The sequence below is a fragment of the Pan paniscus genome, chromosome 4, assembly GCF_029289425.2.
Source record: "Pan paniscus chromosome 4, NHGRI_mPanPan1-v2.0_pri, whole genome shotgun sequence".
Classification (NCBI taxonomy): domain Eukaryota; kingdom Metazoa; phylum Chordata; class Mammalia; order Primates; family Hominidae; genus Pan; species Pan paniscus.
The window spans coordinates 35,064,761-35,092,060 of record NC_073253.2 but is presented as its reverse complement, the minus strand read 5'-3'; the positions used below and the strand labels follow the sequence as shown (position 1 = coordinate 35,092,060).

General features: G+C 43.9%; 1 protein-coding gene and 1 non-coding gene across 5 annotated transcripts in view; both read right to left on the bottom strand.

The window, feature by feature from the left end:
* The window catches only part of SERINC5 (serine incorporator 5), a 145,758-nt gene that overhangs the window by 103,789 nt on the left and 14,669 nt on the right, over window positions 1-27,300 (bottom strand). The window lies entirely within an intron of this gene.
* Window positions 24,912-25,015, bottom strand: LOC112439988 (small nucleolar RNA U13). The gene has a single exon (XR_003028202.1). It is a non-coding gene; the product is annotated as a small nucleolar RNA U13 (small nucleolar RNA).

Sequence of the window (27,300 nt, the reverse complement as noted above, 5' to 3'; positions counted from 1 at the left end):
ACAAAATTAGCCAGGTGAAGTGGCACATGTCTGTAATCCCAGCTACTTGGGAGGCTGAGGCAGGAGAATTGCTTAAACCCAGGAGGCAGAGGTTGCAATGAGCCAAGATCATGCCATTGCACTCCAGCCTGGGCAACGAGAGTGAAACTCCATCTCAAAACAATAGTTAAGATGGTAAATTTTATTAGCCGGGCAAGGTGGCGGGCGCCTGTAGTCCCAGCTACTCGGGAGGCTGAGGCAGGAGAATGGCGTGAACCCGGGAGGCGGAGCTTGCAGTGAACCGAGATCGCGCCACTGCACTCCAGCCTGGGCGACAGCGAGACTCCGTCTCAAAAAAAAAAAAAAAAAAAAAAAAAGATGGTAAATTTTATGTACGCATTTTTTACCCTGCAAGAAAAAAAAAATTCCTTAAGCCTTGTAAAACTTTTTAGAGTTTAACTGATGCAAATAAACCAATACTTGGTAGAATTTGAAGCAATTAAAAATAAAATAAAATAATTAAACAGCTATCTATATGGCTAGGATTTGTGTCCCCACCCAAAGCTCATGTTGAATTGTAATCCCTAATGTTGGAGATGGGGCCTGGTGGGAGGTGACTGCATCATGGGGGAAGATTTCTGATGAATGGTTTACCACCATCCACTTGGTACTGTTCTCACAACAGGGAGTGTGTTCTCATGAGATCTGGTCATCTGAAGTGTGTGATATCTCCCACTCTCTCTCTCTCTTGCTCCTGCTCCTGCCATGTAAGACACCTGCTCCTCCCTTGTCTTCTGCCATGATTGGAAGCTTCCTGAGGCCTCCCCAAAAGCAGAACCTGCTATGCTTCCTGTACAGCTTGCAGAATGGTGAGCCATTTAAAGGTCTTTTCTTTATAAATGACCCAGTCTCAGGTATTTCTTTATAGCAATGCAAGAACAGATTAATACGGCTACCTAAAAGTTCAAGAAGTTAAACAGAAAGCTATATATCTGCCTAGACTAGAAATATGCTCTTATAGTTCCTTTATCTGGGTTTCTTAAATTTTATTTTGAGTTCAGAGAATCCTCTAAAGCGCCAAGGCTTTCATCATCATGCCCGTAACTGTGGCAGCAGGATTGTGGGGACTGTGAGAGACGAGTTTCTGGCAAGTGGTTTCTCAAACAAGTTTCAACATACTAGAGCGGTGTTACTTTCCACGTTGAACATTTCCATGAAACAAACAGTCAAGGGTCAACTTAGTATCTCCAGCCACCAGAACCAAGTCTGAAATGGGCAAGAAGAGGCTATGAACGCATACAAAGCCATCAGTCAGCTTTGGGGTTACAATGGAGTCTGGGACAAAGATGTTCCCCTTTTTTGGAGTCTCTTTCCCAGGAGGTTAGGGCTACTTTCAGCACCAGAAGAATGTTTATCAAGTCCTCTGTTCTCAGACAGCAGTGGGATTATTTGAATCATTCCATCACACCACCCTCTCTCTACCTTAAAATTAAAAATATCATATCACACTTGATACATTTTAGCAGGTTGGTGAGATCTATAAGGTTTGAGGTTGAGGGTAAACAACATCCCTTCTGACAGCTCAACAGAAAACAAACGTTCCTCAGGGGCAGGTCCTTCAGAGCAGCGTTTCTATCAGTCGACACTATTGACTGGGGGCCAGAAAATTCTTTCTTGTGGGGGGCTGACCTGTACACTGGATGCTGATGTTCAGCAGCGCCCCTCCCTGCCTCTACCCGCTAGATGCCAGTCACAACTCCCCCTCTCCCCTGCAAGGCGTGATGATCAGAAATGTCTCCAGACAATGGCTCCCCAGTTAAGAGCCACTGAGTTAGGGGTGAAAAGCAAGAGCCACCTCCACAGTCAGACTGTGGGGTTCACCACCTTCAGTCTGAACACAGGAGAGCATGCTGGCAACTTATGTGTGTGAGAAAACTTGCTGGAAAGCTAAAGCCGTCTTTACACCTTCATTTCCACTGAGGAAAAAACAAGAGCTGTGGGAACATTCACTGGCACCCACTGAGGCAACAAATACCTGTGGCAGAACAGGGCTGAAAAAGGTGAGTTAAGTAAGTTCTATTAAGAAAAAGGTATAAGAAAATGAAACCTTGAAACTCAAAACGGAGAAGTGTAGGAGACTGGGAGAAAACAAAAGTACTCATTGGGTTTTAAATTTTTTTTTTAAATTAGTTTTAGGGCTGGGCACAGTGGCTCCTGCCTGTAATCCCAGCACTTTGGGAGGCCGAGGTGGGTAGATCGCTTGAGTCCAGGAGTTTGAGACCAGCCTGGGTAACATAGTGAGACACTGTCTCTACAAAAAATACAAAAATTAGCCAGGCATGGTGACACAAGCCTGTAGTCCCGGCTACTTGGAAGGCTGAGGTAGGAGGATGGATTGAGCCCAGAAGGTAGGGGTTACATTGAGCTGAGATTGCATCACTGAACTTCAGCCTGGGCAACAGAGTTAGACTCTGTCTCTAAAAAACCAAATAAAATAAAATGCAGTAAAAACTAGTTTCATTTATAAAGTAAGTTTGATGTTTACATTTTTATTCTTAATTTTTAATTTTAATTTTTTTATTTTGATATTTTTATTTTACAAATTTTTAATTAAAATAAGTTTATTTAAAAGTTTTATTTTTAATTTATAAAATAAAGTTAATTTTAAATAGTCTCAGCAAAAAAGAAGGTGGGCAGAAACCCTGCTCGTTCTACTTTATAAATAGTAGCTTACCAACCGGCAGCCAGTGAAACACTAAACCCAAAATTTGCCTCATTGTGTCATGGAGATTATGCTGCAAGGGAGAAACCTGCCAAGCCCTTTCCAAGAGGTGCTATGTGCCAGCCCAATCCCCAAACCCTGCCAAGCCACGGAGTGCTTTCTAGGCTGGTGACAGGCCCCGGTGCCAGCTAGATGCCCGTATGCTCGGGGATGGAAACAGAAAGGAGCTCATTTCACTGCTCTCAGAGAGCTGGAGTGCAGAGGACCTTAGAACCCAAGTGCACCAAAAGCTTCAAGAGTTTAGCGGCGAGTGAGCTCTGTTCCCCACCAAACGAAATTCTATGCACAATATGTAACACATATGGATGCAGTATAATACCAAAAATGCAGTTCTATATTCATACAGTATTTATTAAATGCTTACTAGTGACTGGGTACTGGTTCTAGGAGTTGGTAGTATAGTCCCTGCTCTCAGGAAGCTCACATTTTAGTGGATTTTTTAATCAAACTCAGCATCCAGAAAATTCAACCTAAACAGGGCTACATCCCAAAACCTGCACTGGAAGTCCCTGATCTAGTCCAGTCCTCCTATTTTCCTGATGTGAAAACCGAGGCCCAGAAAGGTTAGGTGATTTGGCTCAAGGACAAATCTAGTGACAACCATCAGTGGAGCATCAAAAAACACATCAGTGCAAACAACTCAGCAGTCTGGAAAAGGAAGGAGCTAGTCACTCATCCTCTGGGTTCCACACTTCTGTATCTACTGTGCAATATACTAACAGACACTTGAGACAACTAAAGGAAGTCATCGTTAGTAGCTTTAAAAAACGCTCTGCTCCATCTCAAAAACAAACAAACAAACAAATGCTCTGCTGATCCTAGGAAGAAGGCAGTTTCAAGTGTCTCAGAGTCTAATACATTTTGAAAGGTTTCCCTCATGACAGTTAAAATGAAAAGCCAGCATGTGTCGCATTAACCCTGGGGTGGCCACAAAACCGGTGTTCCTGGCTGGGCGCAGTGGCTCACGCCTGTAATCCCAGCAGTTTGGGAGGCCAAGGTGGGCGGATCACCTGAGGTCGGAAGTTCTAGACCAGCCTGACCAATATGAAGAAACCCCATCTCTACTAAAAATACAAAATTAGCCGGGCATGATGGCACATGCCCGTAATCCCAGCTACATGAGAGGCTGAGGCAGGAGAATCACTTGAACCCGGGAGGCAGAGGTTGCAGTGAGCCAAGATTGCATTATTGCACTCCAGCCTGGGCAACAAGAGTGAAACTCCATGGTGGCACGTGCCTGTAATCCCAGCTACTTGGGATGCTGAGGCAGGAGAATCACTTGAACCAGGGAGTCGGAGGTTGCAGTGAGCCGAGATCACGCCATTGCACTCCAGCCTGGTGACAGAGCAAGACTCTGTCTCAAAAAAAAAACAAAAACGTCTGGTGCTCTGGAACAGCTACAGGCTGTGCTATGGTAATGCCCACCCCCGACTACCTCCCTTCCTGCGCTTCTGAGAAGCTGACAGCCGACTAAATCACCCCATGTGCAGATTCAACCACTGGCCGCTCTCCCCACAAACCACATCACAGAAAGGGCTCACTACTCAAAAGAACACCTCTGACCCATTCCACTGCCCAGTTAACAATATGTTTCTCTTTCAAGGTGGTTAGTTTAGCAACAAGGGCTCTGTACAAGGAAAAACTTGCACGCTTCACCTACCCTAGATCCCAAGAACAGGATTCTGTTCTTAGGCCTGTCCAATAAAAGATGATTATTTCAAGCCTTTCTAATATTTTTCACATAAATACATAAATTAGAAAACAAAATGTCAGACAACAGTCCTCTGGTTTGGAAAACCACAGCTGTACCTGGATAGTACCAGTGCTCAGAGGCAAGATGAGGGGAAGGGGAAAGGGAGGCATGAGCCCACACTAACCTCTCAAGACGCATGTCCCTCCTACAGGGTCGCCCTCACTCCTCTAACCCACCCCATGTTCTGGATGCCTGGTAGTGCCATGAAAGTCCTGGTTTAACAGCTTTTTTCTTGGAGTAACAGCTGCACTGTTTTCCTACAGCTGAGAAAACACTTTTTCTCACAGTTAACTTTAGCCTTCATCAACCCTCAAACTTCCGGAAACCTTCTTTCCAGCTCTTCCCTCTTTTCACCCTTGAAATTCATCTTCTTCTTCCACTTCTAGCTTGAAGTGGAAGGAACGAATAGGTGTGTGCCTTTCCCCCAAACAAATAGCCGCTGTTCATTGCCTTTTCAAGCAAGCACTGCCAGATGCCCAGTGGGTTTTATCAGCACCCCTCCACCCACTTCTGGAGCAGGTCCTCATTCCAAGGCAAGCTGGCACAAAGCCCTAGACAGCCTTTGTGAGGATGCCTGCATTCAAGCACCAGCTGCCTCGATGGCACCAACTGGCAGAGAACTGTCATGCAATTACCCCTTCGCCCCCAGCTTGAGAAACTCCTGTTTATGTCCTTAAAATACATTTGCAAAAGGAACCAGGGCCAAATGAAGGTGCTTATACTTATTTCTTCTATCATCAACAGAAATGAAAATAACCTTACGTCACCACCCGCCAACCTTTACCTTTTTGTTTTTTCATTCAGGGTATTGGCTACACAACCAAGTACAGGAGTACAGAGATAGAAGCAAGTCACAGGCCAGGCGCGGTGGCTCACGCCTGTAATCCCAGCACTTTGGAGGCCGAGGCAGGTGGATCACCTGAGGTCAGGAGTTCAAGACCAGCCTGGCCAACATGGCCAAACCCCGTCTCTACTAAAAATACAAAAAACTAGCTGGGTATGGTGGCACATGCCTGTAATCCCAGCTACTCAGGAGGGCAAGGCAGGAGAATCGCTTTAACTCAGAGGCGGAGGTTGCAGTGAGCCCAGACAGCGCCACCATACTCCAGCCTGGGCGACAGAGCAAGACTCTGTCTCAATAAATAAATAAAAAAAAAAAAGAGAGAGAGAGAGATAGAAAGAAACAAGTAACTTGCTCATATTGGCAGCGGTGTTCCCTCTACTTTTTAAAACTACAAGGCAGAAGTCTTCTATCAGCCCTAGATTGTGAAGACTAGCACTCCAGCATCAAAATCAAACACAATGGACCTCAATGCCAGGCTGACTGAACGAATTGTTATTGGGCTGCAAAGTAAACAGGCCAAAGGGGTAGGCTGTTCAGGAAACAGATCTTAATTACTGTTATTTGTTCAGTCAAACCTAGCATTTATTTCTCCAGTCAGCTGGGTGGAGTGGATGTTGGACTAGGCAAAGAAGGCTCCTTTGAAGATTCTGGATCTTTCTCACCCCTCCTTCCTTCCCCTGCAAGGAAATCCAAGGCCTCAACACTCAGGGAGCCCCAAGTGGAGAGCTAGTTTGGGGCCAGGACACACCTGATTGATGGCGCCTCTGAGGTAGGCACCTCTGAGTCACTGCCCTCCATGGAGAGAAAGGAATCTGAGGGCTCCAGACAGGAAACTGAGGGGTGAAGCGGGGAGGGGGGCAATCAAGTAGTAACTGGGAAAAAAAGGACTCTGATGTGGTGGTGGGAGTGGTGGTGGTAGGAGGGTGGCCTGGGGAGATGGAGGAGCCTGCTGGAGTGACAGGAACAGAGGTTTGGGAGGAGTGTGGATGTATGCATGAGACAGCAGGGAAGAAATGGGGTCTTGAGCAGCGTGGATGAGGGAAAAGAGCCAGGAAGTGGAGGAAGCCCCCCAAGAGTGGAGGAAGCCCCCCAAAACAGGTCAGCCCTGAGCAGAACAAAAGCAGAGACTGCCTCACTGCAAGAGCAGAGAGCACTCGGCCATGCTAGAGGATCTTGGCTCAATGGCACTCCAAAGGGGGCTCATGAACAGCTGCCTGGGCATCACGGGGAGTCTCAGCCTCCATCCCAGATCTACTGAAGCAGAACTGGAGCCTGCAGGGTAAAAATAAATAAATAAATAAATAAATAAATAAACAAACCTTCCCAGGGGATCATCTGACATCAGCCGACAGCAGGCACATTTAACAATCCTGTGCACCTTTAATAATCCTGTGTTCAAGTGATGACAACACGCCACACACCCAACAGCCAGCTGCCCTCACTCTTCATTCAGAAGGGTCCTTTGGTGATGGCAAATAACAAAAGCAAGTTTCCCGTGCGATCACACACCACTTCAATATAACAGATAAGGGAATCATGAGAGACTAGCATGCAGTCTCTGAAAAAGGTGTCTGTAATTCAACCGGGAAAAAATGCTAATGGACACATCCTTAGGAGAGATGAATACACAAAAATATTAACCAGGATTATGAGATGTTAGATGGCCTTTGTTTACTTTATCTTGTCTATGTTTTCAAGGTTTAACATTAAGCACGAATTTCATAAGTTTTTTAAATGAAGAGAAAACTGCAATATTTTAATAGGTAAAGAATCAAAGAGTAGAAAAAAAGTAAAAAGCCTATTTAATTTGCTACCCACCATATAGGATATGTTTTGTTGTCTGTAAAATGCACTCCATTGGTCTACATTAAAAAGCAAGACAACTTTAGCCAAAAAAAAAAAAAAAATCAATGAACATCAAAAGAAAATAAATACTATAAAATGAGTTTTGAGGATACCTTTAATGGCCAGACACGGTGGTTCACGCCTATAATCCCAGCACTTAGGGAGGCCAAGGTGGGAGGGTCTCTTGAGCCCAGGAGTTCAAGACCACCCTGGGTTGTGGGGAGACATCAGCTCTACAAAAAAATTTTCTTAATTAGCTAGGCGTGGTGGTGCCCATCTGCAGTCCCAGCTACTTGAGAGGCTGAGGCAAGGAGAATCACTTAAACGCAGGAGGTGGAGGCTGCAGTGAGGTGTGATCGCACCACCACACTCCAGCCTGGGTGACAAAGTGAGACTTTGTCTCAAATAATAATAATAATAATAGCTTTAATAAAAATGGTCCCAAGCTCACTCTCTAGGGTAAGCACTTTCCAGACACTGAGGAACAAACACAGAGGACGCAGGGGAAAATCTGCTACGCTGTGCTCCCCGAAGAAGAATCACCCCCACTTTGCAACTGTGGATGGGCCACTGTTTCAAGGCAATTTCTCAGTGGTGGGACAAAGCTTTGCTGAATCATTATCTCCTGTTATTACCTCACATCATCACGGACAAGTTAGGTGTCTACAAGGAGACTCGAGAAATGTGATATAGTGGCCTCTGAAACAGAGATTTACTCCATAAGAACAAAACTGGACCACGTGGGGACCAAATCCAAAATTGTGACCTCACCAGATCCAACCCAGAAGTTCTGGTGGGTTTTTTGTGGGTGAGTGTGTGTGTGTTTGAGACGAAGTTTCGCTCTTGTTGTCCAGGCTGGAGTGCAATGTAGCGATCTCGGCTCACTGCAACCTCTGGCTCCTGGGTTCAAGCAATTCTCCTGCCTCAGCCTCCCAAGTGGCTGGGATTACAGGTGCCTGCCACCACACCTGGCTAATTTTTTGTATTTTTAGTAGAGATGGGATTTCACCATGCTGTCCAGGCTGGTCTCGAACTCCTGGCCTCAGGTGATCCACCCGCCTCGGCCTCCCAGAGTGCTGGGATTACAGGTGTGGGCCACCATACCGGCCAGTTTTTTAGACAGTCTCACTCTGTTGCCCAGGCTGGAGTACAGTGGTACGGTCACAGTTTACTGCAGCCTCAACCTCCTGGGCTCATGTGATCCTTCCATTTTGGCCTCCCAACTGGCTGGGACCACTGTGCCAGAATGCCTGGCTAATTTTGTTTATTTTTTTTATAGAGATGAGGTCTCACTATGTTGCCCAGGCTGGTCTTGAACTCCTGGACTCAGGCAATCCACCGGCATCAGCCTTCCCAGGTGCTGGGATTACAGGCATGAGCCGCTGTGCCCAGCCTAGCTTGCCTTTTCATAAACAAATATGCCTGGGATTTTATAAAGCATATAGCTATCCCTCAGTATCTGCGAAGGACTGGTTCCAGGACCCTTCGCGTGAATATCAAAATTCTCATATGCTCAAGTCCCTGATATAAAATGGAATTTGCATATAATCTATGCATATCCTCCTATATACTTTAAATTATCTCTAGATTACTCATAATACCTGATACAATGTAAATGCCATGTAAATTTGTTGTGCTATATTTTTTAATTTGTATTATTTTTATTGTTTTGGTTTTTTCCCCAAATATTTTTGATCCATGGTTTGTTCAATCCAGATACAGAATCCACGGATACAGAGGGCTGACTGTATATATCATCATATTCTGTTATAAAATTATAGCTGGTTAGTATCACTAACTTTCTCATGGTATACAGTAAGGATAGGCTATTCATGCTTTCTAAAGAATATCCCACCCTGAGAGCAAGTTCGAGAGTCAAAGTTCTAATTAAATTAAAATAAAATGCAATCATACAGACTAAATTCCTAGTACCCTAAGCATCCAGAATGATTTGAAAGAACGCATTCCTGAGCTTGGCAGGGTGGGTAGCTGTCACCATAGCCAGGAATAGATGAAAACCTCAAGATTTAATCTGTGATGATACAACTATCTACTCATCAACTAGAAAGTTAGAAAAGTCAAGCCGGGCGCTGTGGCTCACACCTATAATCCCAGCATTTCGGGAGGCCGAGGCAGGCAGATCACCTAAGGTCATGAGTTCAAGACCAGCCTGGCCAACATGGCGAAACCCCGTCTCAGATAAAAATACAAAAAAAAAAAAATTAACTGGGCGTGGTGGCAGGCGCCTGTAATCCCAGCTACTTGGGAGGCTGAAGCAGGAGAATCGCTTGAACCCGGGAGGCAGAGGTTGCAGTGAGTCGAGATCCTGTCATTGCACTCCAGCCTGGGCGACAAGAACAAAACTCCGTCTCAAAAAAAAAAAGAAAAAGAAAAGTCAGAAATGAATCTGGGCACAGTGGCTTATTCCTGTTATCCCAGCACTTTGGGAGGCTGAGGCGAGCAGATGGCTTGAGTCCAGGAGTTTGAGACCACAGGAGTTCAAGACCACCCTGGGCAATGTGGCAAAACCCCACCCCTACAAAAAATACAAAAATTAGCCAGGCTTGGTGGCACACGACTATAGTCCCAGCTTCTCGGGAGGCTGAAGTGAGAGGATCCCTTGAGTCCAGGAGGTCGAGGCTGCAATGAGCAGATATTGCACCACTGCACTCCAGCCTGGGTGACAGAGCAAGACCCTGTCTCAAAAGAAAAAAAAAAGTCATGTTTGATGAGCCACCATGTTAGCCAACATCCAGCCCTTCCAAAGAAGGGAGAAATTGGGGAAGAAAAGAGAAAATGGGCAGCAGAAACAATAGTAACAGAAGCAACAGCTCTTGAAAAGTGTATAAAAACACAACTTTTTTTTTTTTAAGACGGAATTTCCCTCTTGTTGCCCAGGCTGGAATGCGATGGTATGATCTCGGCTCACTGCAACCTCCATCTCCTGGGTTTAAGTGATTCTCCTGCCTCAGCCTCCCAAGTAGCTGGGATTACAGGAATGCACCACCACGTCTAGCTAATTTTGTATTTTTAGTAGAGACGGGGTTTCACCATGTTGGTCGGGCTGGTCTCAAACTCCTGACCTCGTGATCCACCTGCCTTGGCCTCCCAAAATGCTGGAATTACAGGCGTGAGCCATCACGCCCAGCCTTTTTTTTTTTTTTCTTTTTTTTTGAGACAAGTTTTGCTCTTGTTGCCCAGGCTGGAGTGCAATGGCGTGATCTTGGCTTACTGCAACCTCTGCCTCCCAGGTTCAGGCAATTCTCTTGACTCAGCCTCCCGAGTAGCTGAGATTACAGGGGCACGCCACCACACCCAGCTAACATTTGTATTTTTAGTAGAGACTGGGTTTCACCATGTTGCCCAGTCTGGTCTCAAACTCCTGACTAACCCAAACACAACTTTTTGAGTACCTGTTATGTGCAACATATACTTCACTAGATTCTTTACATATGTTACAGAATTTAATGTTTATCACAGCCCTATGCTGTTATCATCCACCTCTATTATAATGAGAAAGTGGATCAAATAACACAGACAAACCTATTAAATAGAACTGGAATTTCTGCCTCAGTCAGGTGACTCCTAAGTCCATTTGTTTGCAATACTTTATAATGTTTAATGATTGGTGTAACACCTTGATCACGCCTTCACAACCTTCCTCTCATTCTATCTTTATAATCACTCCACAAGGCAGGCAGGGAGAGTAGCATCATTCCCGACATAGAGACAAATGTGAAGCCTGAATAAGTTACCTTATTTTTGGAACTCATTCTCCTTCTTTCTGATAGCACCCTGCTGGATGAGTGCAATGAGCAGCAAAGCCTTGATGGTGCTGACAGAGGAGACCAGCAACACCCGAAAAGACAAAGACAGCAGCTTTGCTACTTCCATACTGCCTTGAAAGAGTAGGGTTATCCCATGCACTTGTGTAATATGCACTCACACATGCACACGAGTGTGTACGCAAGGGCAGAGAACAAAGCCCTAAAGACAGAACAAAGCCCCACAGCCCTAGTTATATTTCTAAGTGTCAAACTTTGCAGCACGTTCAACAATTTAAGGAGGCAGAGAATTATATCCTGTGCTTCCATCAAAACACCAAAATTAAAGATGTGAGTGTCTTTGGTAACCAAGGAGATCCTTCTACCCAGCACTCATTATAAGTAATAGTTACCTACCATTTCTTAAGTACTTCCTATGTATCAAGGTACTACTCTAAGGTGCTTTCAAGACCTTTCATTTAATCTCCCCAAAGGAAAAAAAAAACCACCCCCCTGCCTTTTGTTTGAGACAGTGTCTCGCTCTGTCCCCCCAGGCTGGAGTGCGGTAGCACGATCTCAGCTCACTGCAACCTCCAACTCCCACTTCAAGCGATTCTCGTGCCTTAGACTCCCAAGTAGCTGGAGTACAGGTGCACACTATGATGCTTGGCTAATTTTTTGTATTTTTTAGTAGAGACGGGGTTTTGCCATGTTACAGGCATGAGCCACTGCATCCGGCCAAAAATAACCCTTTGATAGAAGTATCACAATCTCCATTTGACAGATGAGGAAATCTGAGTCTCAGAGGTTAACCGACTTTCCAGAAGCCACTTTGGGATAAACCAAAATCCTGATCTCTGATTCCAGAGCCCAACAGGATTCCAAAACCAGTTTTCCTTCACCAGATCTCAGGATATCTGGAATATACTGTTTTGACCCCTCCTCCACCTACTCCCCTATAGAAACATAAAATCAAGAGAGACCCTAAAACAGGTGCATGCACCAACAGCAGTCAGAAGAGCCCACTGGATGCTGCATCTCCCTTACCTGCCCCTCGTGAGGGCTAGTCCTGACCTTGAGATGTGCCATTCCCAATGCTTTCTGTGAGAACACAGCACAGCCTTGGGCATCCTACCACCGTTCCGAAAGCCATTCTTCATTCTTCTTGTAATTTGTGGCAGTGATACTAATAATATTTTTTTAAAATAATAGGAAATTGCATTGTGCATTTTCTAGGTGCCAGGTAGGGTCCTCAGTTCTTAGCATGGATTTATTTCATCCTCACAATAATCCCATGAAGTAAATACTCATATTGCCATTTTTCAAAAGTAAGAGGATTATTACTTAAATTTTTGGCATAATATGCCCTACTTTTTCTTTTTTTGAGATGGAGTCTGGCTCTGTTGCCCAGGGCTGGAGTGCAGTGGCATGATCTTGGTTCACTGCAACCTCCACCTCCCGGGTTCAAACAATTCTCCTGTCTCAGCATCCTGAGTAGCTGGGATTATAGGCGCCCCCCATCACGCCCGGCTAATTTTTGTATTTTTTGTAGGGACAGGGTTTCACCATGTTGGCCAGGCTGGTCTTGAACTCCTGACCTAAGGTGATCCACCCACCTCAGCCTCCCAAAGTGCTGGGATTACAGGCATGAGCCACCGCGCCTCGCCTATGCCCTACTTTTATAATCAGAAAAAATTTTATAAGCTATACTGACTGAAAAATGAGGAAAAGACAAAATAAGTAGAGAAAACATAAAGGAAGAAAAGAGAAAAAAAAGGAAAAACGAATTCCATTTTTTTCACAAATGAGAAAACTGAGGTCTCTCCTAAGGTCGAGATAGGAACTCAGTCAGCCAGGCCCTAAACTCTTTCCTGTGCTGCTATGGTGCCGTCTCTAGACCAGAGCTGTCTCTAGAGAGTCACAGCACACCTCATAATAAAACTGTGTTTACAGCCGGGAGCAGCGGCTCACACCTCTAATCCTGGCTCTTTGGGAGACCCAGGCGGGTGGATCACTTGAAGCCAGGAGTTTGAGACCAGCCTGGACAACGTGGTGAAATCCCGTCTCTATTAAAAATACAAAAAAAAAAAAAAAAAAATCGCATGTGTAGATGTTTATTTTTAAATTGACTACCTGATTTTTGCAGTCAATCATTTGAAAGTTAAAAATTCAAAAACTAGCCAGGGTGGGGGCGAACACCTGCGGTCCCAGCTACTCAGGAGGCTGAGGCATGAGAATTGCTTGAACCCGGAAAGCAGAGGTTGCAGTGAGCCAAGATAGTGCCACTGCACTCCAACCTGGATGACAGAGTGAGACCCTGACTTACAAAAAAGAAAAAACCTGTGTTTACACAAGGTAAGAAGGTTTAAAAGTTTCTAGCAATTATTCTGGACTTTGGTTAAAAGTACAGACACTTGGCCGGCATGGTGGCTCACATCTGTAATCCCAGCACTTTGAGAGGCCAAGGTGGGTGGATCACTTGAGCCCAAGAGTTCGAGACCAGCCTGGGCAACATGGCAAAACCCCATCTCTACAAATAATATGAAAAAAAAAAAAAAATTAGCCAGGCATGGTAGCATGTACCTGTAGTCTCAGCTACCCAGGAGACTGAGATGGGAGGATCACCAGAGCCTGTGAGGTCAAGAAGGCTACAGTGAGCTATGATTTCGGCACTACACTGCAGCCTGGGAAGCAGAGTGAGTGAGGGAGGGAGTGAGGGAGGGAAAGGAGGGAGGGAAGGAAAGGAGGGAGGGAGGGAGGGAGAGGAGGGAAGGAGGGAGGGGGAGAGGAGGAAGGAAGGAAGGAAAGAAAAAATGTATAGACACTCAGCATAAAACAGAGTGAAAACTGAGTTTGGCACTTGTAGTACGTATAAAATTTGAATCACAATCCAAATCTTTCATCATTGCCTTTCTCTTTCAACTATTAAGAATTTTTTTTTGTTTAAGAAAGGGTCTCATTCTGTTGCCCACACTGGAGCACAGTGGTCCAACCATAGCTCTTTGGAGCCTTGAACTCCTTGCCTCAAATGATCCTCCTGCCTCAGCCTCGCAAGTACTTAGGACTACAGGCACATGCCACCATGCCCTGCTAGTTTTTTTATTTTATTTTTTGTTTGCTATACTCCCCAGGCTGGTCTTAAATTCCCAGCCTCAATCCCAAAGCACTGGGATTACAGACATGAACCACCATGCCCAGCCAAGACAAAAATTTTAAGTTGCCTAAATTCTCATTCACTATCATTCTGCACAAAATGTCCTTGTCTAAAATTTCCCACATAATTCATGGTTTTTTCTTGTTGATAGCATTAGAATACCTCACACTCTAATATAAATAAAAAGATCATTCCAAACTCTTCAAAGTTAACTATGACAAGAAACAAGAACAAAAGAAAAAGGCAGAAAACAAAAACTATACTTAGGCTTACAACAAATTTAGTGATAAATTCAGAGAATTTCTTTTTTCTCAAAATACCACCAATGTTTTACATACCTTTTTTTTTTTTTTTTTTTTTTTTGATATGGAGTTGCCTAGGCTGGAGTGCAGTGGTGCGATCTCGGCTCACTGTAACCTCCACCTCCTGAGTTCAAGTGATTCTTGTGCCTCAGCCTCCCCAGTAGCTAGGATTACAGGCGCATGCCACCACGCCCGGCTAATTTTTGTATTTTTAGTAGAGATGGGGTTTCACCATGTTGGCCAGGCTGGTCTCTAACTGCTGACCTCAAGTGATCCACCCGCCTTGGTCTCCCAAAGTGCTGGGATCACAGGGGTGAGCCACCATTCCTGGCATTTTACATACTTACACAATTTTTTTTTTTTTTTTGCTAATTTAACATCTCAGAATCCTCTTTTCAGAGACTGCAAAAAACAAAATAGTTTTGCAACCAACCTTTAAAGTTATTGAGTAACTAAAAGTGATCAATATAAACAAACTAGAATTTGAACTCGCCTACACTGAACATTCATTGTTTAAGTCAACACTAGGAAAGGGTAAAAGTAAACAACAGAAACTTGCTCCTTAATGTAGGGAGAAATCTCTTGGCCAGTGAAGCAATACAAAAACACAGACATTCTGCTTACAGGAACTAATTAAAAAGAAAAGGAAAAAACAAAACACAGATCTGTTCAGCCATATAAAGTTATAATGATGAACATCTGTAAAGATTACATGAAATCACCCATGTAAAGTGCTCAGCACATGTGCCTGGTCCATAAGTGTTTAATGTTAGCTTGCATGCATGCTCATTTCATTCAATACAAGGCTACTTAAATGCTCTGTGCCTCTGCTGCCTCATACAAAACAGAGACAACAGTAGTTCCTACATCATAGGATTATTAGGACTGAGAATGTTTTCAAGGCACTTAGAACGTTAATTGTCAATATTATTCTCAGTGTGCTCGAAAAGGAAGGCCAGAGGTTTACAGGGCTGGGATCAAAACCTAGTCACTCCAAAGCACTAGCATCTCATTTCCTCAAACTCTGGGAGATTTACCTAGTTGCCAGCTCTCCTTCCACTGCTCAGGAAATTCCCAGGGCAGAAGGAACCCAAGGACTCGCTCCCTCTTGGAGGCTCAGCCTGCTCCAGGAGCTTGCAGCTCTAGCAACCCCAACCCCATCAGCCAAACCTCACACCTGACCAAAAACCTATTGGCCGGGCACGGTGGTTCATACCTGCAATCCCAGCACTTTGGGAGGCTGAGGCAGGCAGATCACTTGAAGTCAGGAGTTCAAGACCAGCCTGGCCAACATGGTGAAACCCTGTCTCTACTAAAAATACAGCAAAATTAAGTGTGGTGGCATGCACCAGCTACTCAGGAGGCTGAGATAGGAGAATCATTTGAACCCAGGAGGGTGAGGTTGCAGTCAGCCAGGATCCCGCCACTGCATTCTAGAGCAAGACTGTCTCAAAAAAAAAAAAAAGAAAGAAAGAAACCACTGCTCTTCGAATTTGTTTGCCAACTACTGATTTCTCTTTTCAAACGGGGCTTGAGGAAAGTTTTATAACCATGTAAAACAAATAATAATGCAACAACAGCAGCCACTCTCATTTATGCAGCACTCCCTTACAAGTGCTATCACAGACTCTGTGACACCAGCACAATCTCTCCCAACCTGTCAGGTATTACTGTTATTATTATTTTTCTCCTCTGTACCAGTTGGGAAACTTGGACTCTAGGAAATAAATTGCCCAAGGTCACAGCTCCTTTGTGGTGAGCACAGGGTCCAAACCCAGGTATAATTTCTCTTTCTTTCTTTCTCTCTCTTTCCTTTCTTTCTCTCTTTCTTTCTGACAGTATTCTATCCCAGGCTGGATGGAGTGCAGTGGCACGATCACAGCTCACTGCAGCCTCAACCTCTTGGGCTCAAGCAATCCCTCCTCCTCAGCCTCCCGAGTAGCTGGAACTACAGGCGCACACTACCAACTTGGCTAATATTTGTATTTTTTGTAGAGACTGGGTTTTGCCCAGGCTGGTCTCGAACTCCTGGCTTCAAGCAGTCCTCCTACCTCAGCCTCTCACATGGTGGGATTACAGGTGTGAGCCACTGCAACAGCCCCAGGTAGTTTCAAAGCCAGTATTCTTAACTACCTCACCAAAGTGAATGTGGAAAAGAGAAAAAGGGAATAGTACTTTTAAAACACAGTTAACTATAGAAAACCCAATCAAAATTCATTTTCCAATTAAGTTATTGCTTAGTAAATGAAAATATTAAATAAAGAACCGGCTACTGCTCCATATGGCAAGGAAGTGTACTTCAGTGCTGACAACCCCATTACTCAGGAGAACAGTTTAACTGTGATATATGGATGGCTCCAGGGGCCACTGCCACTGTATTTATAGTTTGTGATCTGTATAAACAAAACCATTTCTCAGGCCTGTAACAGCATCTACTGCAGGCCTTTGTTACTTACAATTAAATCTCTGTAAATGTTTAAATCTCATGGTCACAAAAAAAATGAGTCAGCCATCTAAGAATGACTGGTCACCAGTTCCCAAAACACAACCTCCAGCGTCATGACCACCAGCCCCAGTAGGTCTAAATTCCAGATGAATAATTCTTCCAACGTACAGTCAAATAAAAAAAAAAAAAATCAATAGAATCGAGAGCCCAGAAATAAAGCTTAACACTGACAGTCAACTAATTCTGCCAAGATAATTCAACTGGGAAAGAACAGTCTTTTCAACAAATGTTGGTGGAACTGGATATTCAAATGCAAAACAATGAAGTTGGACCCTTTCCCCATACCAGACAAAAATTAACTCATTAAGAATGGCCAGGTGCAGTGGCTCATGCCAGTAATCCCAGCACTTTGGGAGGCCAAGAAGGGAGGATTACCTGAGCCCAAGAGTTGGAGACCAGCCTGGGCAACATAGTGAGATCCCATCTCTATAAAATACCAAAAAAGTTAGCCAAGCATGATGGCATGCTCCTGTGGTCCTAGCTACATGAGAGGCTGAGGCAGGAGGATCACTTCAGCCTGAGAGTTCAGGGCTGTAGTGAGCCACGACTGTGCCACCACACTCCACCCTGAGAAACAGACCAAGACTCTGTCTAAAAAAAAAAAAAAAAAAAAGGCCGGGCAAGGTGGCTCACGCCTGTAATCCCAGCATTTTGGGAGGCCAAGGCGGGCAGATCACGAGGTCAGGAGATCAAGACCATCCTGGCTAACACCGTAAAACCCTGTCTCTACTAAAAATACAAAAAAAAAGCCGGGCGTGGTGGCAGGCTCCTGTAGTCCCAGCTACTCAGGTGGCTGAGGCAGGAGAATGGCATGAACCCGGGATGTGGAGCTTGCAGTGAGCTGAGATCACACCACTGCACTCCAGCCTGGGCGACAGAGTGAGACTCCGTCTCAAAGAAAAAAAAAAAAAAAAGTGGAAACAACCCAAATGATCATCAGCAGATGAATGGGTTTCAGTAAAGTGTGGTATATTCCAGTAAAAGGAATGAAGTACTGGCCAGGGACAGTGGCTCACGCCTGTAATCCCAGCACTTTGGGAGGCCAAGGCGGGTGGATCATGAGGTCAGGAGTTCAAGACCAGCCTGGCCAATATAGTGAAGCCCCAACTCTACTAAAACTATGAAAATTAGCTGGGCATAGTGGCATGCGCCTATATTCCCAAATAGGAGGTTGAGGCAGGAGAATCGCTTGAACCCGGGAGGCAGAGGTTGTGCTGAGCCAAGATCACGCCACTGCACTCTAGCCTGGTGACAGAGCGAGACTCCATCTCAAAAAAAAAAAAAAAAAAGAAAAAAGGAATGAAGTATTGACACATGCTACAACATGGATGAACCTTGAGAACATACTAAGTTAAAGAAGTAGTCCTAAAGACTGTACATTATATGGTTTCATTAATAGGAAACGTCTACGAAAGCCCATAGAGACAGCAAGTAGATTAACAATTGCCAGGGCTCTGAGGGAGTTTGGGAGGGAATTGGGAGTGACTGCTAATAAGCATAGAGGTGACAAAAACTAAGTTGTCAGGATGGTTCCACAACTCTGTAAATATACTATAAAACCACTGAATTGCACACTTTAAATGACTGGGCTGTATATGCTATGTGAAACTACTTTTTACTTTATCAATAATTTCTTTAAGGCCGGGTGCGGTGGCTCACGCCTGTAATCCCAGCACTTTGGGAGGCCAAGGAGGGCGGATCATCTGAGGTCGAGAGTTCGAGACCAGCCTGACCAACATGGAGAAACCCTATCTCTACTAAAAATACAAAAGATTAGCAGGGCATGGTGGTGCATGCCTGTAATCCCAGCTACTCAGGAGGCTGAGACAGGAGAATCACTTAAACCTGGGAGGCGGAGGTTGCGGTGAGCTGAGATCGCACCATTGCACTCCAGCCTGGGCAACAAGAGCAAAACTCCGTCTCAAAAAAACAATAATAATTTCTTTAGTTAAAAATAACCTAATAGCCATTTTAGAATAAGTTTAAAAAAAACTCAAATAATAATTCTAAAATCACTTGGTTGGACATCTCTGCTCATTAGAGAAGTGCAAGTGTGGACATCTCTCCAATGCCACTTTAAGAATAAAAATAAAACTAGGACTTTTTTTTTGAACACTTGTTAATTTAAATAGGAAGCATCCTATAAATAAATAGGAAGTATCCTATAAATAAAAAGTATCCCCAAAGGCAAATTCCCAGGACTTTAGGAGCTGAAATTGCTTCATATGTTTCTTAAGTTATTAGTCTGCTGTAAAATGCTTTGCAAAGTTTACAGAAAGTATTTTATAGATCTTTCAACTTTTACCTTTTTTTTTTTTTTTTGAGACAGAGCCTCACTCTGTCGCCCAGGCTGGTGTGCAGTGGCATGATCTCGGCTCACTACAACCTCTGCCTCCCGGGTTCAAGTGATTCTTCTGCCTCAGCCTCCCGAGTAGCTGGGACTACAGGTGCCCGCCACCATGCCCAGCTAATTTTTGTATTTTTAGTAGAGACAGGGTTTCACCATATTGGCCAGGCTGGTCTCAAACTCCTGACCTCGTGATCCGTCCGTCTCAGCCTCCCAAAGTGCTGGGATTATAGGCGTGAGCCACCGTGCCCGACCCCAACTTTTACTATTAAGAGACTGCACATTTGAAATGGCTGAATCTTAGCACCAGAGCAGTCATTTCTCCAGCAATTTTCTTGTCTTGTACCAAAGCAGCCCTTTGAATAATACTTCCTAATAATCCACAGCCAGCTGGAGCACTTGACAAAGACTGATCTGACAGTTTAATCTTAGCACCATTGTTTTAGGATTGGCGTACCCTTTTTTTCCAGTTCTATTCACCTCACTACACTTAAGAAAAATCTACATTTACATATGTAAATTGTAGACAATGTTGATAAAAATAAATTACACCACATATTCATGCCAGTTGTGCAACCAAATTGATGTTTCCTTTCTAATGCAAAAATGGGTTAAACTCTGTTATCTCCAAACCCACTTCTAAACACATCACACACTACCACCACTCCCACCACAAAGGGCAGGGATGATAACAAAATGAAAACAGTGCTAGCAAATACAATTATAAAACATGATGAATTTCGCACATTTAGGTTTGCTAAAATAAGCTTTAAAGTTGTTGAATGAAAAACAAATGCCCCCAACGTTATCCCCTACCCTCCAACCTCCTATTATTACTCTATTGCTGTAACCACTGGTGGCAGTTTCTAGGATATCTTTAAAACTCTCAGAATTATTGCATATATACGTATCTACATACATGGATACATACATGCCTTTCAAATTGGAAACCATAATTGGGTTCCTCATAGACATAGTGTTCTTTAACCTCCTCTTTTTATAACCCCTACTTAACTAACACTGTTATCTTGGCTACCTGTTCCTCACAGATTTAACTTACTCCTTTTTTTACTATGGTGAAACACACATAACATTAAACTTATCATCCTAACCATTTTTAAGTGTACAGTTCAGTAGTGTTAAGTATATTCATATTGTTGTCCAACAGATTTCTATAACTTTTTCATCACACAGCACTGAAACGCTATACCCACTAAACACAAGTTCTCCCTCCTACCTCCCCTGGGCCCTTGGGAACCACCTTTCTACTTTCTATGATTTTGACTACTTTAGACATTTCGTATGAGTGGAATCATACAGTATTTGTCCTTTTGTGACTTTTATTGCATACTTTTATTTCACTTAGCATAATGTCCTTGAGGTGCAACCACGTTGTAGTATGTGACAAGCTTTCCTTCTTTATTAAGGCTGTATAATATTCCATTGTTAATTTCATTCTTTTTAACAGCAACATATTTCATTGTATGAAAGGCTAGTAACTTTTTATTTTAAATTAGTCTTCATTATCAGTGTTTAAGATGTTCCATGTTTACTTCTAATACAAGAAATAGAAGAACTGCTAGACCCAAGAACATATTTAATTATGATTCAAAGACATTATGACAATAAATTCTCCATAAGTGAACAAACACAAATCAAGAAGAGTAGGTTTTTCTTTCACCTTTCTTTTTAACTTTGCCAATGAAAACTCTCTCATTTTTAATGGTAATTTTTTTGTTGTTTTTTGTTTGTTTGTTTTTGAGACAAGTCTTGCTCTGACGCCCAGGCTGGAGTGCAGTGGCATGATCTTGGCTCACTGCAACCTCTCCCTCTTGGGTTCAAGCAATTCTCGTGCCTCAGCCTCCCAAGTAGCTGGGATTACAGGCATGAGCCACCGCGCCTGGCTGAATTGTAGTTCTTCAATTATAAGTAAGATTGAGCATTTTCTCATGTTTGTTGGCATTTGCATTTTTTCCTAAATGATCCCTAACCTTTTAAATTTTTCTGTTACGTGTACTTTCTGTTGATTTATAAGAACACTGTGCAAATTAAGGCAAGTGGATCTCTGTTCTACGAATAACTGTGTGTCATGCTTAGAAAAATCTTGGCCATTTTAGATTATTTTAAAAGTTCGCCCATCTTTTCTCAATACTTTTAATGGACTCCTTTTTAACCCATTTTATCACGGTTAAATACTGGATCTACACATTACTTATTTTAATGGAAAGGGTGTGGAGCAAACTTCAAAGAAAGCCTATTGACAACTTACAATTTGGATATCAGTATCCCAAGGGAGAGTGACAGTCCTCCCCATAACTTCAACATCTAACATTTATGAACTCATACTGTGGGCCAGCCCCTGTTCCAAGCGCAAAATCCTATAAAAGAGATCCTAAGGATTATCCCATTTTACAGATGTACAAACTAAACGACAGACAGATGAAGTAACTGATCAAGGGCACACCACCAAAATGGCTGAGAACATACTGGAACTCAGGCTTCCTATCATTAGAACTGGCTCTTAACTTCTCAGCTACACCGCCTCTGAACTATATGCACAAAAAAGCCTAAAAAATCCACACCAAAAATATGTTCAAATTAATTCTCAGTAGAAAGCAGGTTTGTCCTTTTCCTCCTAACAAATACTTGGAGTAGCTTAAGTCCTAAATCTTTTTTTTTTTTTTTTCTTGAGACAGATTCTCGCTCTGTTGTCCAGGCTGGAGTGCCATGGCAGCTCGGCTCACTGCAACCTCCACCTCCTGGGTTCAAGCGATTCTCCTGCCTCAGTCTCCCAAGTAGCTGGGATTACAGGTGCACGCCACCACGCCCAGCTAATTTTTGTATTTTCAGTAGAGGCGGGGTTTCACCATGTTGCCCAGGTTGGTCTCGAACTCCTGACCTCAGGTGATCCACCCGCCTCCACCTCTCAAAGTGCTGGGATTACAGGCATGAGCCACCGCACCTGGCCCAGTGTTTCTTTTTTCTTTTCTTTTCTTTTCTTTTTTTTTTTTTTTTTTGAGACAAGGTCTTGCTCTGTTGCCCAGGCTGGAGTGCAATGGCACATTGTCAGCTCACTGAAACCTCCACTTCCCAGGTTCAAGCGATTCTCCTGCTTCAACCTCCCGCCATCATGCCGGGCTAACTTTTTTGTATTTTGTAGAGACGGGGTTTCACCACGTTGGCCAGGCCGGTCTTTGAATTTCTGACCTCAGGTGATCCACCCGCCTCAGCCTCCCAAAGTGCTGGGATTACAGGCATGAGCCACTGCGCCCGACCCCAGTGTTTCTTTTCTGGGCAGTATCACTGCCTGCCCCAGGGGTCAGGTGCATCCTTGGTAGTAAAGGCAGGGGCAGTGTTTTCACAAAGACTGGTGAGTGCTATTGGCATCTGGGGGTAAGTTAAATATCAGCTTTGCACAGGACTCTCTAATTGTTTTACAAACATCAAAAAAGGAGAATGAAATGCTAAGAAGAGAAGAAGAGGGCTTTCTCTCTCTTTTTTGTTTTTTTTTTTTTTTTATGTCTTTTGTCATGTCACCCAGGCTGGGTTGCAGTGGTACAATCATGGCTCACTGCAGCTTCAACTTCCCAGCCTCAGGTGATCCTCCCACCTCAGCCTACATTGTAGCTGGCACTACAAGTGCACGCCACCACACCCATCTAATGTTTGTATTTTTTTGTAGAGATGGGGTTTCACTATGTTGCCCAGGCTGGTATCGAATTCTTGGGCTCAAGTAATCCGCCCACCTCAGCCTCCCAAAGTACTGGTATTACAAGCAAGAGCCACCTCCCCACCAGTTGCCAGTTCTCTCTAATAATCAGAGAATACCCTCAAGCAAACCATAATGAAGGGCAAATGAAATGAGCATTGCTGTTCCTCTCAAGCCCTGGGTCCAGCTATCTGCCACACCCCTCTGCAAGAAAAAAAAAAAAAAGAAGTCAGAGACTCAGCCCTGCTGGAACTCTTGCTTCCAAAAAATATGCAATCGGCCAGGCACGGTGGCTCACGCCTGTAATCCCAGCACTTTGGGGAGGCCAAGGCAGGTGGATCACGAGGTCAAGAGATCAAGACCATCCTGGCCAACATGGTGAAACCCCATCTCTACTAAACATACAAAAAATTAGCTGGGCGTGGTGGCGCGCGCCTGTAGTCCCAGCTGCTCAGGAGGCTGAGGTAGGAGACTCACTTGAACCCGGGAGGCAGAGGTTGCAGTGAGCAGAGATCGCGCCACTGCACTCCAGCCTGGGCGACAGAGTGAGACTCTGACTCAAAAAAAAAAAGAAAAGAAAAAAGAAAAATTGCAATCCCGTGGCAACCCTCATTCCTCCCCGCCCCCCATCATAAGGAAATAATTTACAGCTTCATGCTTTTCAAAGCCTCCAGCCAGAAGCCGCTGCTAGGCAAAATGATTTGCATAAAGTGCCTCATTTAAATGGCTTCATACCCCTTACTCAGCAACCTGCAACTTCCACCAACTACACTAATGGTGAGATAGTACAGTCTTAGAAACCGCTTTCTGTTAAATTCTATCATCCACGCATAGAGCAGAACTTTCTGGAAGATAACTTAAACAACTGCTTGAGAGTTTAAGAGAAGGAAGGGAACAAAAAGTTTAAACTGATTTTATTACAACAAAATACAGTATAAAACCCCAATCCAGAGCCAGGCATGGTGGCTCATGCCTGTAATCCCAGCATTTGGGAGGCTGATGCAGGTGGATTGCCTGAGGTCAGGAGTTCGAGACCAGCCTGACCAACGTGGCAAAACCCCATCTCTACTAAAAATACAAAAATTTGCTGGGCGTGATGGCAGGCACCTGTAATCCCACTACTTGGGAGGCTGAGGCAGGAGAATAGCTTGAACCCTGGAGACAGAGGGTAGAGGTTGCAGTGAACTGAGATCCTGCCACTACACTCCAGCCTGAGCCACAGAGCAAGACTTCATCTCAAAAAAAAACCCTATCCGAGATTCAAATAATCAAATCATAAGACTGTGTTTAAAATCCATAGCTATGAGCTCTTTGTTGAACTGCTCTGCACAGACAGCAGATTATCTTTGGGAAAAGCCCAACATCCACTCATTCACGCTCTCATCATTTACCAAAGGCCAAGTGTGTACTGGGCAGTGGAAAATAGCAAAGGCTAGGAGAGCACAGGGGTAGTACCTGCTGTGAGCTGATTAGCTGTGTGGCCTTGGAAGATACCCTGTGCTCCAGGACCTGTTTCCTGGAAAAAACTTATTAGGTGGATATGCCACTGCCTTAAGGATCCTTCTAGCTCCAGAATTAGACTGTGACTTCCCAGATTCTCACAACCCCATGGACAGCCCATAAGCCATCTGAGAATGGCAACGCAGGACCCGGAGCAACGGGCATTACGCCCATCAGAAACCTCATCAGCAGCTGTGAGACTTTCTCTGGCTGGCTGCCAACCAAAGACTTCCCACAATGGTTCTAATTTCAAACTGCCTGACCATTATCCTTAAAAACTATTGGAGTGTGCTAAAAGGTCTGATATTTTGGCTTCTTAGTGAAATTTCTCATACCCAGAGGCACAATTCCCCTTTGTCAGCATGCCCCCAATTTTCAGTTTATGGTTTGGGTGAACACTGGGATTCTTTTTTTTTTTTTTTTTCATGTCACATGGGTAATGTACCAACGACATGACAAGATTTAAGGGAGGCACATCTCACAGACAAGCATGAAAACCCAATCATCATGCTTATGAACTAAAAAAGAAACTGGATTCTTACGATCAGAAACAGGAATATCAACCAAATTGTGGTACCCTATGAGCCAGGAGCCACAGACCATGCCCACCTTCCACTCCGCCTCTTTTAACTTTATTATACAAAAATAGCTGTATCCCTCCCCAGGATACAGGCAAGTCACTACAGCCTTGAGAAGCCAGCAGGAAGAAGAATTAAACCAGATCTCCCTAAGGGTGAAGTAGAGCTGCCTTCAAAGATAGGAAGTTCCTGCCTCTGGAGTTGTTTGTTTATTATGGTACAAGAAATCGAGCACAATTGGGTCAGAAGAACAGAAGACCCTTCCAGCGCCAATTTTCTGGGAGGTGGTCCAAAGGAAGTCAGTGGGGCCAGCTCTCTCCCTCAGACGGCTAACAGGAGCAAGGCTTGGTCAGCCTTCCTGAAGCTCTGCAAGTCCAAGGCTTCTGAGCTATTTATTCTATACTTACTTTGAAAACACAAAATTGCTCCAACAGGATGGATATGTTACGGAACAATTAGGCATAATAGGATGTGCATTTCTGTCTACTGAGAAACACCAGGTAGAAAACTGCACCAAGCTGAATTGAGCTTCGTGGTAATACACAAAAAATGCACACAGCTCAGCTCAACAAGTGCACTGAGTCACACCAAACACATTTGATGTTACAACTTTCCATCCAATTCCAGATAACCCTCCTCCCACTGCTTCTCAACTGCTCAAAAGCCTAACTCTCCAAACCCATTTCCACAAGGTAATTTCAAGACTTTTTCAAATAAAATGCCAAATTTACCATAGTAGTTATGTATTTCTTAACCATTTAACATTTATAAAACTATATCATTTTTATTCAGTTCCTTTTTTCAAATGTGTCACTGACAAAGTTTTAGAATATTGTGCCCTTAACCAAATTTTCCCCGTGAGACCTGTGGTTTCATTGTGCAGTTCTGCTTAATGTGGTAATTTTTAGAATGCATATGTCATGTTGTATTGTAGCAGAACTATTTCCAGGGCTCTAGTGTAGAGTATTTACATTCATTCTTAAAAATTACACTAAATGTCCAAAAGGAAAATAAAATAAACATTTGTACGATTAATTAAATCATATAAACAGGTATCCCTCTGCTGCCCAGGCTGGAGTGCAATGGCAAGATCATGGCTCACTGCAGTCTCGACCTCCTCAGCCTGGCTCAAGTGATCCTCCCACCTCATCCCCCTGCCAAGCAGCCGGGACTACAGGTGCATGCCACCATGCCTGAATAATTTTTTGATATTTTGTAGAGATGAGTTCTCACTATTTTGCCCAGGCTAGTCTTGAACTCCTGGGCTCAAGTGATCCGCCCACCTCAGTCCCCAAAAAGTGCTGGGATTATAGGCATGAGCCACTGTGCTCGGCCGTGTATTTCTGTAAAGCATAAAGTATTGTTTTTAAGTTAGTTTTCATATCATGTTACTTAATTCATCATTTCAAGATTAAATCAGTATCTAGTAAATTGATCTGCCTACCTAGCGATTGGTTTCCATCACTAATGATAAAGTTTTGATGCTTCTCCCTTTTTCAAGGTGCTACATACTATAATCCTTAGAACATCTTAAGAAATAAAAAGGCAAGGCTGGGCACAGTGGCTCACACCTGTAATCTCAGCACTTTGGGAGGCCAAGGTGGGCGGATCACGAGGTCAGGAGATCGAGACCATCCTGGCCAACACAATGAAACCCCATCTCTACTAAAAATACAAAAATTAGCCAGGCATGGTGGCACGTGCCTGTAATCCCAGCTACTCGGGAGGCTGAGGCAGGAGAATTGCCTGAACCCAGGAGTCGGAGGTTGCAGTGAGCCAAAATCGCGCCACTGCACTTCAACCTGGTGACAGAGCAAGACTCCGTCTCAAATAATAATAATAAGAAGAAATAAAAAGGCATATAAACACAGTGAAAAATATTCAATTAGCCCTCTCCTCAAAAAAAGATAAGAACAAAGAACAGAAGAGGAAATGAGCCAGGTTTCAGTTACTTGGTAGGCTGAGGCAGGAGGATCACCTGAGCAAAGGAGTTTGAGGCTGCAGTGAGCTATGATTGCACCTCTGCACCCCAGCCTGGGTGACAGGGTGAGACCCCATCGCTAAAAAATAATTAATAGGAATAAAAAAAAGAAGGGGAAATGAAATGGAAACTGATCAACAATTTATAGCCTTAAACGCAAACATATGAGTAATTACATTAAATGTAAATGATCCAAGCATCCAATTAAAAGACAAAGATTGGCTAGGTACAATGGCTCACACATGTAATCCCAGCA